This window comes from Hyla sarda, chromosome 7, assembly GCF_029499605.1.
Source record: "Hyla sarda isolate aHylSar1 chromosome 7, aHylSar1.hap1, whole genome shotgun sequence".
Classification (NCBI taxonomy): domain Eukaryota; kingdom Metazoa; phylum Chordata; class Amphibia; order Anura; family Hylidae; genus Hyla; species Hyla sarda.
In genome coordinates this window covers 114,774,059-114,786,854 of record NC_079195.1, presented here as the reverse complement: position 1 = coordinate 114,786,854, position 12,796 = coordinate 114,774,059, and the positions used below count along the sequence as shown (strand labels likewise).

The 12,796-nt window shown below is 44.3% G+C and overlaps 1 protein-coding gene across 2 annotated transcripts in view; it reads left to right on the top strand.

The window, feature by feature from the left end:
* Window positions 1–12,796, top strand: part of LRRC20 (leucine rich repeat containing 20) — a 787,843-nt gene that overhangs the window by 576,702 nt on the left and 198,345 nt on the right. The window lies entirely within an intron of this gene.

The window sequence follows — 12,796 nt, the reverse complement described above, 5'->3', positions numbered from 1 at the left end:
CCACCTCCTACCAGCCAGGATCGTGACAGTAGATCCGGCCATGGATTCCGCTGAGGTGCCGCTGTCAAGTCTTGCCGACATTTTCACGATGATCACCCAACAAAATCACCAGCTGGCATACTTGTCCTCCGTGAAACAGCAACTGAAGTCACAGTTACAGCAGCTGCTGTCACTGACACAGCAGCTGCAACTGCAACAACCATCTCCTCCGCCGTCTCCTGCAACTCCTCCGCAGCGTCCGGCCATGGATTCCGCTGAGGTGCCGCTGTCAAGTCTTGCCGACATTTCCACGATGATCACCCAACAAAATCACCAGCTGGCATACTTGTCCACCGTGACACAGCAACTGAAGTCACAGTTACAGCAGCTGCTGTCACTGTCACAGCAGCTGCAACTGCAACAATCATCTCCTCCGCCGGCTCCTGCAACTCCTCCGCAGCAACCGGCCGCTCCTCACCCCTGCTTGTCCCTGCCGGACAAATTTGATGAGGACTCTAGACTCTGCCGTGGTCTCCTTTCTGGAAAGGCCTTGTCTGGGGCCACACCACTCTGGGACCGCAATGATCCTGCCACAGCCACAGTCCAGTCCTTCTTCGCTGAGGTCCGTGGTGTCTTCGAGGAGCCTGCCCGAGCTTCTTCTGCCGAGACTGCCCTGCTGAACCTGTCCCAGGGTGTTTCTTCCGTTGGCGAGTACGCCATTCAGTTCCGTGCTCTTACTTCCGAGTTGTCCTGGAATAGTGAGGTTCTCTGCGCGACCTTTAAAAAAGGCCTATCCAGCAACATTAAAGATGTTCTGGCCGCACGAGAAACTCCTGCTAACCTACATGAACTCATTCATCTTGCCACTCGCATTGACATGCGTTCTTCCGGATGGCGTCTGGAGCTCCGCCTGGATATGGACTTTGTTCGCACGAGGCGTTTTTTCTCCCCGGCTCCTCTCTTCTCTGGTCCTCTGCAATCCGTTCCTGTGCTTCCCGCCGCGGAGGCTATGCAAGTTGACCGGTCTCGCTTGACACCTCTAGAGAGGACACGACGCCGCATGGAGAATCTTTGCCTGTACTGTGCCGGTACCGAACACTTCCTGAAGGATTGTCCTATCCGTCCTCCCCGCCTGGAAAGACGTACGCTGACTCCGCACAAAGGTGACACAGTTCTTGATGTCAACTCTGCTTCTCCACGCCTTACTGTGCCTGTGCGGATATCTGCTTCTACCTTCTCTACTATGGCCTTCTTGGATTCCGGATCTGCAGGAAATTTTTTTTTGGCCTCTCTTATCAACAGGTTCAACGTCCCTGTGACCAGTCTCGCCAGACCCCTCTACATCAATTGTGTTTACAATGAAAGATTGGACTGTCTCGTGCGTTACCGCACGGAACCCCTCCTAATGTGCATCGGACCTCATCACGGAAAAATTGAGTTTTTTTTCCTCAGGTTCTTTGGCCCCAAGAAGAGGGGGAGACCCAAGGGGGGGGGTACTGTTACGCCGAGCGCTCCGGGTCCCCGTTCCTCCCCGGAGCGCTCGCCTCATCCTCGTTGTTGCAGCGCCCCGGTCAGATCCACTGACCGGGTGCGCTGCGGTCCCGCCTCCAGCCGGGATGCGATTCGCGATGCGGGTGGCGCCCGCTCGCGATGCGCACCCCGGTCCCCGTACCTGACTCGCTCTCCGTCGGTCCTGTCCCGGCGCGCGCGGCCCCGCTCCCTAGGGCGCGCGCGCGCCGGGTCTCTGCGATTTAAAGGGCCAGTGCACCAATGATGGTGCCTGGCCCAATCTTCCCAATTAGCTTTATTAGTTTCCACCTGTGCACTCCCTACTTATACCTCACTTCCCCTGCACTCCCTTGCCGGATCTTGTTGCCCTTGTGCCTAGTGAAAGCGTTCCCTTGTTTGTTCCTAGCCGTGTTCCTGACCTCCTGCCGTTGCCCCTGACTACGATCCTTGCTGCCTGCCCCGACCTTCTGCTACGTCCGACCTTGCTTCTGTCTACTCCCTTGTACCGCGCCTATCTTCAGCAGTCAGAGAGGTTGAGCCGTTGCTAGTGGATACGACCTGGTCACTACCGCCGCAGCAAGACCATCCCGCTTTGCGGCGGGCTCTGGTGAAAACCTGTAGTGACTTAGAACCGGTCCACTAGCACGGTCCTCGCCAATCCCTCTCTGGCACAGAGGATCCACCTCCTACCAGCCAGGATCGTGACAACCCACATGGCTTTTATTATTTTTTTGGGCTTTTTTTTTCACTTCCATAAACCTCTATGGAAGATAAATGCCAATATATCCTTAAAAAAATGCCAAAGTCTCAATATGAGGTTGTTTTTCAAAAACGGCCAGGGAGCCCAAAATTTTAAACAAAAAATTATTAAACAAAAGTTCTATGCGAGTATTATCTGAATGAATGTATTACTATAACCAGAAGCATGCTTATCCATGAGCTGTCAAAATTCCTATTTACCAGCTTCAGAGCTAAGGATCCAAGTATAGGACTGTAAATTAGATTAGAAGTCCGCTGATTTATTCACCCCCACCCCCCCAGCTATCTCTAGGACAGGCATAGGCAACCTTAGGCACTTCAGATGTTTTGGACTACATTTCCCATGATGCTTTGGCAGCATTTTGGCTGTAAGAGCATCATGGGAGATGTAGTCTAAAACATCTGCAGTGCCGAAGGTTGCCTATGCCTTCTCTAGGACAAGGGCTTGTGGCTATCAGATGTGGCCAAGAAGTTGAGAACAGCTGAGCCAACTGTTTTAGTCCGGCAAAATCAAATTTTTTGTCGGAAGATCCACTGTGAAACTTGTTTTGTGAACAGGGCCTTCTCACATGTGAACTAATAAGCATCCCGTTGAGATTTATGTGAAGCTTCTGCGATAAATGTGAAACTGCTGCAAGTGAAATTCCATATGGAATCCCTGTATTGTGAACAAGGTTTTACAGTCAAAGCCAACATTGCACCAGGAAAAACAAATAAATATGAATTATTTACAATGTTTACTGTACAACATTATCCCTTTATAGGCCCTTTAGTCAGACTGTCAGTCCAGAAAGTATTAATTTAGAAAAACTTAGACTTAGAATATTTTTTGGAGCAGAATGATAAATATTTTTAGATATTTAAAAATAAATGTTTATTTAATGTCTGCTTTAAAAAAAAAAAAAAATCTAACTGTTCTTCACTATAATATGTACATTGTATGTGTTAGTAACTAGAATAAATATAGCTGTAGCTCTTGTGGCCACATCTGATTTCAAGCCAACCTAAATGTACTTAAGTAGTCATCAGGGTCATGTGGGAAAAAGGACTTATCATTGCTCCAGGGACTTTCAGTTAATCTATTCATGCTTAATTGGCTTTTCAGTAAATTGAGCAGAAACAAGTACAGTGCTCAGCTGAACATTTCTACCACCTTTTCATTCTAGTGATCAGTTGGGGCTCAGTACTCCCACCATAATAAATTCTGACAGTTCATTATTACATACGTTTTTAAAACAAAGGGTATTATTTAAATGGACACTGTCATTAAAACAAATTTTTGTTATTGCACTTCTTATGGTAAATAAAAAATATTTCTAATGTACTTTTTTTGTTTTTTTTGTTTTTTTAATACATTTTCTGTGTTTTATTTGTGTTTAAAAAAAGCTGCCACTAAGTGTCTCCCTCCTTGTCCAGAGCACATTTTCCCCCATATTTTGCACACACTTGTGGACTCCAGCTGGCCTGGCAGAAGTCCAAAATCAGGAAATGCTAAGGGAGGTGTGTGCAGCCTTATCCAATCATAGCTCATCTCACACACTGAACTGCTCTGGGCTGTGTGTAGCAGAGTGAGGGAATGCCCCCTTCCCAGTCTGTGAGACTGAGCAGAAAATACAGAGCAATATCAAGGTTGAAAACTAACAAATAATAACAATAAAGGTAGGGGGTGGTTTATCATGATGGGGCAGTGAACTGGGAGGATTATAAAATTTATCAAGATCATGATAGGTACCTTCTGATACCTCCTTGAAATTTTGTCCCAAAAAAGGAGTAATGCAAAATACCCACAGAAGAAATAGCTATAGTGCCAAAGGGCTCTCTGCCACAAAAGAAGGCAGCAGTAAATGAAGCATGGTAAATAGAGGCCCTGTTACAGTTTTTGCATTGGACTCCAAGAGTTTATAGTAACACCTCGAATACCAGAGTAATAAATTTAGTAAAAATGTAGCTGGCAAATAACCATCATAACCCCGAGTATCTTATATGTAGTCCAATATGCAAAAACACTAAATGAACATCATGTAAAGGAATCAATAAAACTCTAATTTATTGAAAAGATTTAAATGACATATGTTATATGCATATTACATACATCATTGGCATATATCATACATCATTTTAGATAGTGGACACACAAAAACAATGGTATATTTAGTCTATTTTACTATTTTCTGAGCCGTACTCTATCAATTTAACCTCGTTTCATGTACATTCTTATTAATGTCTTTGATGGAAATTGACATGTTTGTTTGAACCATTTTTTATATATTCACCTCCCACTTTGAAGTGTTGCATGCTGTTGAATAGGAAATAATAGATGTAAATTGTAATTGTACACATTATGTGGAATCACATGCTTTTGTTCTGTCATGGCACCATTTCCTCTTACAGAATGATAAGAAAGTTTTTGCTCTAGTTATATCAAAATTGATATTTCTATCAGGTTTCATAATATCAATCCTCTCTTTACCCATTACAAATAGGTAAATTAAAAGTGTTCATGTATGTTAAATGTTGATAGTCTTTATCAGCCACTATATTTGAGAAAATAAAAGTTAACCCCTTGGGTACCAAGCCCATTTTGACCCTAAGGACCAGAGCATTTTTTTCAATTCTGACCACTGTCACTTTAAGCATTATTAACTCTGGGATGCTTGAACTTATTAATTTGATTCAGAGATTGTTTTTTTTTTGTTACATATTCTACTTTATGGAAGTGGTATATTTTTGGCGATACTTGCATCATTTCTTGGTGAAAAATTCCAAAATTTCATGAAAAATTTGAAAATTTAGCATTTTTCTAACTTTGAAGCTCTCTGCTTGTAAGGAAAATAAACATACCAAATAAATTATATATTGATTCACATATACAATATGTAAACTTTATGTTGACATCATAAAGTTGACATGTTTTTACTCTTTGAAGACATTCGGGGCTTCACAGCTCAGCAGCAATTTTCCAATATTTCAAGTAAATTTCAAAATCTGAATTTTTCAGGGACCAGTTCAGTTTTGAAGTGAATTTGAGGGTCTTTATGTTAGAAATACCCCATAATGGATCTTATTATAAAAACTGCACCCCTCAACGTTTTCAAAATGACATTCAGAAAGTTTGTTAACCCTTTAGGTGTTTCACAGGAACAGCAGCAAAGTGGAGGCAAAAATTCAAAATCTAAATTTTTTACACTAACATGTTCTTGTAGACCCCTATTTTTTATTTTTACAAGGGGTAAAAGGAGAAAAAGCCCCTCAAAATATGTAACCCATACCTCATATGTGGATGTAAAGTGCTTTGTGGGTGCACTAGAGGGCTCAGAAGAGAAGGAGCGACAATGGGATTATGGAGAGCGAATTTTGCTGAAATGGTTTTTGGGGGGCATGTCGCATGTAGGTAGTCCCTATGGTGCCAGAACATCCCACATAGCATACTATTTGGGAAACTACACCATTCAAGGAATGTAACAAGTAGTACAGTGAGTCTTAACACCCCACAGGTGTTTGACAAAGTTTCAATAAAGTTGGACGTGAAAATGAAAATTTTTTTTCACAAAAATGCTGATGTTACCCCAAATTTTTCATTTTCACAAGGGGTAATAGGTGAAAATGTCCCCCCAAAATGTAAAACCCCATTTCTCTCGAGTAAGGAAATACCTCATATGTGGATGTAAAGTAATCTGTAGGTGCACTAAAGGGCTCAAAAGGGAAGGAGCGACATTGGGCTTTTGGAAAGTGAATTTTGGTGAAATGTTTTTTGCTGGGCATGTCTCATTTAGGAAACCCCCATGGTGCCAGAACAGCGAAAAACACCCCACATGGCACACTATTGGGGAAACTACACCCCTCAAGGAACATAACAAGGGGTACAGTGAGCCTTATTACCCCACAGGTGTTTGACTACTTTGCTTGAAGTTGGATGTGAAAATGAAAAATGTTATTTTTTTTTACAAAAATGCTAATGTTACCCCAAATTTTTCATTTTCACAAGGTATAATTGGTTAAAATGTCCCCCAAAAGTTTAAATCCCATTTCTCTCGAGTAAAGAAATACCTCATATGTGGATGTAAAGTGATCTGCAGAAGGGAAGGAGCGACATTGGGCTTTGGAAAGCAAATTTTGGTGAAATGTTTTTTTTGGGGGGTAGGCACATTAAGGAAGCTCCCATGGTGCTAGAAGAGCGAAAAACACCCCACATGTCATGCTATGTGGGAACATACACCCCTCAAGAAATTTAACAAGGGGTGCAGCGAGCATTTACACCCCACTGGCGTTTGACAGATCTTTGTAACAATGGGCTGTCCAAATGAAAAATTACATTTTTTTTTTTCACGGACCACTGTTCCAAAATTCTCACTATACCCCTTGTTACGTTCCGTGAGGGGGGTAGTTTCTGAAATGGAGTCACATGTGGGTGTTTATTTTGCGTTTATGTCAGAACCGCTGTAACCAGCAGCCACCCCTGTGTAAATCACCAGTTTAGGCCTCAAATGTACATAGTGCACTCTCATTCCTGAGCCATGTTGTGCATCCCCCGAGCATTTTATGTCCACATATGAAGTATTTCTGTACTGAAGAGAAATTGTGTTACAAATTTTGGGGATCTTTTTTTCCTTTTACCTCTTATTAAAATGAAAAGTTTGGGGCAACACCAGAGTGTGAGTGTAAAAAAAAAAAATTTTTACACTAGCATGCTGGTGTAGACCCCATATAAGCATTATATATATATAGCATTAATGTTGGGCGTTTTTTTCCGCATATTTGCATATTCCTTCTTTTCACTTGTGGGCCAATTAGAACGATGCAAATACACTTGTCAGAGATTATCAACAACATCCCTAGCAACCAATAGTAAAGTACGTGAATATAACAAATACGCAAAATTTGCGAATATAGGATGAATATTCGTCTATATATTCGCAAAATATCGCAAATTTTTATATGGGCAATGCCACTCATCACTAGCAAGCATTACACTTGCCTCCTCCACCAAAAATACTGTACGTCAATTTTCCCCAAACAGGGTGCGCTCCAGCTGTTGTAAGACTCCCAACATGCCTGGACAATCAATGGCTGTCCGGCAATACTGGGAGTTGTTTTGCAACAGCTGGAGGCTCCATTTTAGAAAAACTGACCTACAAGACGTTTTTTATTTTTATTGGGTGGGGGGGGGGGGCACAGTGTAAGGGTTTAGTGTATATGTAGTGTTTTACTCTTTATTTAGGGTTAGTGTAGTGTTTTTAGGGTACATTCACACGGGCCGGGGTTTACAGTGTGTTTCCAGCTGCAGCGGAAAATTTGCCGCATCTCAGACTTGAAGTGGGAAACTTGCCGGAAACCCTCGCCCATGTGAATGTACCCCGTACATTCACATGGGGGACTACAGCTCCCAGCATGCACTGACAGACCGTGTATGCTGGGAGTTGTATTTATGCAACAGCTGGAGGCACACTGCTTGGGATTGGGGAACACTGAGTTAGGTAACAGGCTACCGCAGTGTTTCCGCACCGCTTTTTCCTAACTCAGTGTTTCCCAACCCATGTGCCTTCAGCTGTTGCAAAACTACAACTCCCAGCATGCATGGTCAGTCAGTGCATGCTGGGAGTTATAGTTTTGCAACAGCAGGAGACACGGGTTGGGAAACACTGAGTTATGAAAAATACAATGTTTCCCAACCAGTGTGCCTCCAGTTGCTACAATACTATAACTCCCAGCATGCACAGACAGCCAAAGGACATGTTGGGAGTTGTAGTTATGCAACAACTGGAAGAGAACAGTTTGGAGACCACTGTGTAGCCCTCCAGATGTTGCAAGACTTCAACTCCAAGCATGCCCAGACTGCCCAGGCCTGCTGGGAGTTGTAGTTTGGCAACATATGAAGGGCCAGATGTTGCCGAACTACAACTCCCAGCATGCCTGGACAGTCTCGGCATGCTTTGAATTGACATCTGGAGCCCTACAGTTTGGACACCACTGTATAGTGGTCTCCATGCTGTGCCCTTCCAGATGTTGCAAAACTACAACCCCCAGCATGCTGAGACTGTCCAAGCATGCTGGGAGTTGTAGTTCTGCAACATCTGAAAGGCCAGATGTTACAGAACTACAACTCCCAACATGCTGAGACTGTCCAAGCATGCTGGGAGTTGTAATTCTGCAAGATCTGAAGGGCCAGATGTTACAGAATTACAACTCCCACCATGCCTGGACTGTCTGGGCATGCTGAGAGTTGTAGCTTTGCAACATATGGAAGGACACAGTTTGGAGACCACTGCACAGTGGTCTCCAAACTGTGGCCCTTCAGGTGTTGCAAAACTTCTAGAAGCTCCTAGAATCTTCACTGCAGCATCTGACACCGCCACCACAGCACTTAATTTATACTTAATACTTATTTAAAATATTTATTAATGACCTTGCAGAGGGGGTGAATATTAACCCCTTAAGGACTGAGCCCTTTTTCACCTTAAGGACTCGGCCATTTTTTGCAAATCTGACCACTGTCACTTTAAATATTAATAACTCTGGAATGCTTTTAGTTATCATTCTGATTCCGAGATTGTTTTTTCGTGACATATTCTACTTTAACGTAGTGGTAAAATTTTTTGGTAACTTGCATCCTTTCTTGGTGAAAAATCCCAAAATTTGATGAAAAATTTGAAAATTTTGAATTTTTCTAACTTTGAAGCTCTCTGCTTGTAAGGAAAATGGATATTCCAAATAATTTTTTTTTATTCACATATACAATATGTCTAATTTATATTTGCATCATAAAATTGATGAGTTTTTACTTTTGGAAGACACCAGAGGGCTTCAAAGTTCTGCAGCAATTTTCCAATTTTTCACAAAATTTTGAAACTCGCTTTTTTTCAGGGACCAGTTCAGGTTTGAAGTGGATTTGAAGGGTCTTCATATTAGAAATACCCCATAAATGACCCCATTATAAAAACTGCACCCCTGAAAGTATTCAAAATGACATTCAGTAAGCGTTTTAACCCTTTACGGGTTTCACAGGAATAGCAGCAAAGTGAAGGAGAAAATTCACAATCTTCATTTTTTACACTCGCATGTTCTTGTAGACCCAATTTTAGAATTTTTGCAGGGGTAAAAAGGAGAAAATTTTTACTTGTATTTGAAACCCAATTTCTCTCGAGTAAGCACATACCTCATATGTCTATGTAAAGTGTTCGGCGGGCGCAGTAGAGGGCTCAGAAGGGAAGGAGCGTCAAATGGTTTTTGGGGGGCATGTCACCTTTAGGAAGCCCCTATGGTGCCAGAACAGCAAAAACCCCCACATGGCATACCATTTTGGAAACTAGACCCCTCGGGGAACGTAACAAGGGGTAATGTGAACCTTAATACCCCACAGGTGATTCACGACTTTTGCATATGTAAAAAAATGCTTGGTTTCCCTAAAGTTTTACATTTTTAAAAAGGGTAATAGCAGAAAATACCCCCCAAAATTTGAAGCCCAATTTCTCCCGATTCAGAAAACACCCCATATGGGGGTGAAAAGTGCTCTGCTGGCGCACTACAGGCCTCAGAAGAGAAGGAGTCACATTTGGCTTTTTTAAAGGAAATTTTGCTTTGGGGGCATGCCGCATTTAGGAAGCCCCTATGGTGCCAGGACAGCAAAAAAACCCACATGGCATACCATTTTGGAAACTAGACCCCTCAGGGAACGTAACAAGGGGTAAAGTGAACCTTAATACCCTACAGGTGTTTCACGACTTTTGCGTATGTAAAAAAAAATAAAAAAATTTACCTAAAATGCTTGGTTTCCCCAAAAATTTACATTTATACAAAGGGTTAAAGCAGAAAATACCCCCCAAAATTTGAAGCCCAATTTCTTCCGATTCAGAAAACACCCCATATGGGGGTGAAAAGTGCTCTGCTGGCGCACTACAGGTCTCAGAAGAGAAGGAGTCACATTTGGCTTTTTGAAAGCAAATTTTTCTCTGGGGGCATGCCGCATTTAGGAAGCCCCTATGGTGCCAGGACCGCAAAATAACCCCACATGGCATACCATTTTGGAAACTAGAGCCCTTGGGGAATGTAACAAGGGGTTAAGTGAACCTTTATACCCCACAGGCGTTTCACGACTATTGCATATGTAAAAAAAAAATAAAAAATTTTACCTAAAATGCTTCTTTTCCCAAAAACTTTACATTTTTAAAAAGGGTAAAAGCAGAAAATACCCCCCAAAATTTGAAGCCCAATTTCTCCCGAGTACGGTGATACCCCATATGTGACCTTTAACTGTTGCCTTGAAATACGACAGGGCTCCAAAGTGAGAGCGCCATGCGCATTTGAGGCCTAAATTAGGGATTGCATAGGGGTGGACATAGGGGTATTCTACGCCAGTGATTCACAAACAGGGTGCCTCCAGCTGTTGCAAAACTCCCAGCATGCCTGGACAGTCAACGGCTGTCCGACAATACTGGGAGTTGTTGTTTTGCAACAGCTGGAGGCTCCGTTTTGGAAACTGTGGCGTACCAGACGTTTTTCATTTTTATTGGGGAGGGGAGGGGGACTGTGTAGGGGTATGTGTATATGTAGTGTTTTTTTACTTTTTATTTTATTTTTTGTGGTAGTGTAGTGTAGTGTTTTTAGGGTACAGTCGCACGGACGGGGGTTCACAGTAGTTTCCCGCTGGCAGTTTGAGCTGTTGCAGAAAATTTGCTGCAGCTCAAACTTGCAGCCCGATACTTACTGTAAGCCTCCGCCCATGTGAGTGTACCCTGTACATTCACATTGGATGGGACATCCAGCTGTTGCAAAACTACAACTCCCAGCATGCGCTGACAGACTGTACATGCTGAGAGTTTTAGTTTTGCAACAGCTGTAGGCACACTGGTTATGTATCACGGAATTTGTGACCTTACTCAGTGTTTCAAAACCAGTGTGCCTCCAGCTGTTGCAAAACTACAACTCCCAGCATGTACGGTGCATGGTGTAAGGTGACTGCTGGGAGTTGTAGTTTGCAACAGCTGGAGGCACACCGGTCGTGAAACACTGAGTTAGGTAAAAAAAAAAACTCTAAGTTTCACAACCAGTGTGCCTTCAGCTGTTGCAAAACTACAACTCTCAGCAGTCACCGACGGGCATGCTGGGAGTTATAGTTATGCAACCAGCAGATGCACCACTACAACTCCCAGCATGCACTTTAGCTGTTTGTGCAAGCTGGGAGTTGTAGTTATACAACAGCTGAAGGTACACTTTTCCATAGAAAAAATGTGCCTCCAGCTGTTGCAAAACTATAAGTCCCAGCATGTACGCTCTATCAGTGCATGCTGGGAGTTGTAGTTTTGCAACAGCTGGAGGCACACTGGTTGTGAAATACAGAGTTTGGCAACAAACTCAGTGTTTTGCAACCAGTGTGCCTTCAGCTGTTGCAAAAGCTACAATCCCCAGCATGTACGGACAGCGGAAGGGCATGCTGGGTGTTGTAGTTATGCAACAGCGGGAGGCATACTACTTTGGCTGGGGATGCTGGGGATTGTAGTTATGCAACAGCTGGAGACACACTGGTTTGCTACTTAACTCAGTGTGCCTTCAACTGTTGCAAAACTACAACTCTCAGCAGTCACCGACAGCCAACGGGCATGCTGGGAGTTGTAGTTATGCAACCAGCAGATGCACCACTACAACTCCCAGCATGCACTTTAGCTGTTTGTGCAAGCTGGGAGTTGTAGTTACACAACAGCTGAAGGTACACTTTTCCATAGAAAGAATGTGCCTCCAGCTGTTGCAAAACCATAAGTCCCAGCATGCCCATAAGGGAATGCTGGAAGTTGTGGTGGTCTACCTCCTCCTGTTGCATAACTACAGCTCCCAGCATGCCCTTTTTGCATGCTGGGAGCTGTTGCTAAGCAACAGCAGGAGGCTGTCACTCACCTCCTGCTGCTGCTGATCGACGTTGCAGGTCAGTCCCGTCGCCGCCGTCGCTCCTGGGGCCCCGATCCCAACATTGATGCCGGGGATCGGGGTCCCCAGCACCCGGGGTCGTCTTCCCGCACCCGCTCACGTCTTCCGGAAGAGGGGCGGAGCGGGTGCGGGAGTGACGCCCGCAGCAGGCGCCCTGATTGGTCGGCCGGTAATCCGGCCGACGAATCAGGGCGATCGTGAGGTGGCACCAGTGCCACCTCACCCCTGCAGTCTCTGGCTGTTCGGGGCCGTCAGAGACGGCCCCGAACAGCCAGTAATTCCGGGTCACTGGGTCACTGGAGACCCGATTGACCCGAAATCGCCGCAGATCGCTGGACTGAATTGTCCAGTGATCTGCGGCGATCGCCGACATGGGGGGGCATAATGACCCCCCTGGGCGATATGCCGGGATGCCTGCTGAACGATTTCAGCAGGCATCCGGCTCCGGTCCCCAATCGGCTAGCGGTGGGGACCGGAATTCCCACGGGCGTATGGATACGCCCTGCGTCCTTAAGGACTCGGGATGCAGGGCGTATCCATACGCCCTGCGTCCTTAAGAGGTTAAAGAAGAAATCTTTGCAGATGATACTAAACTCTGTAAAGCGGTAAACACTATAGAGGACAGTGCACTGTT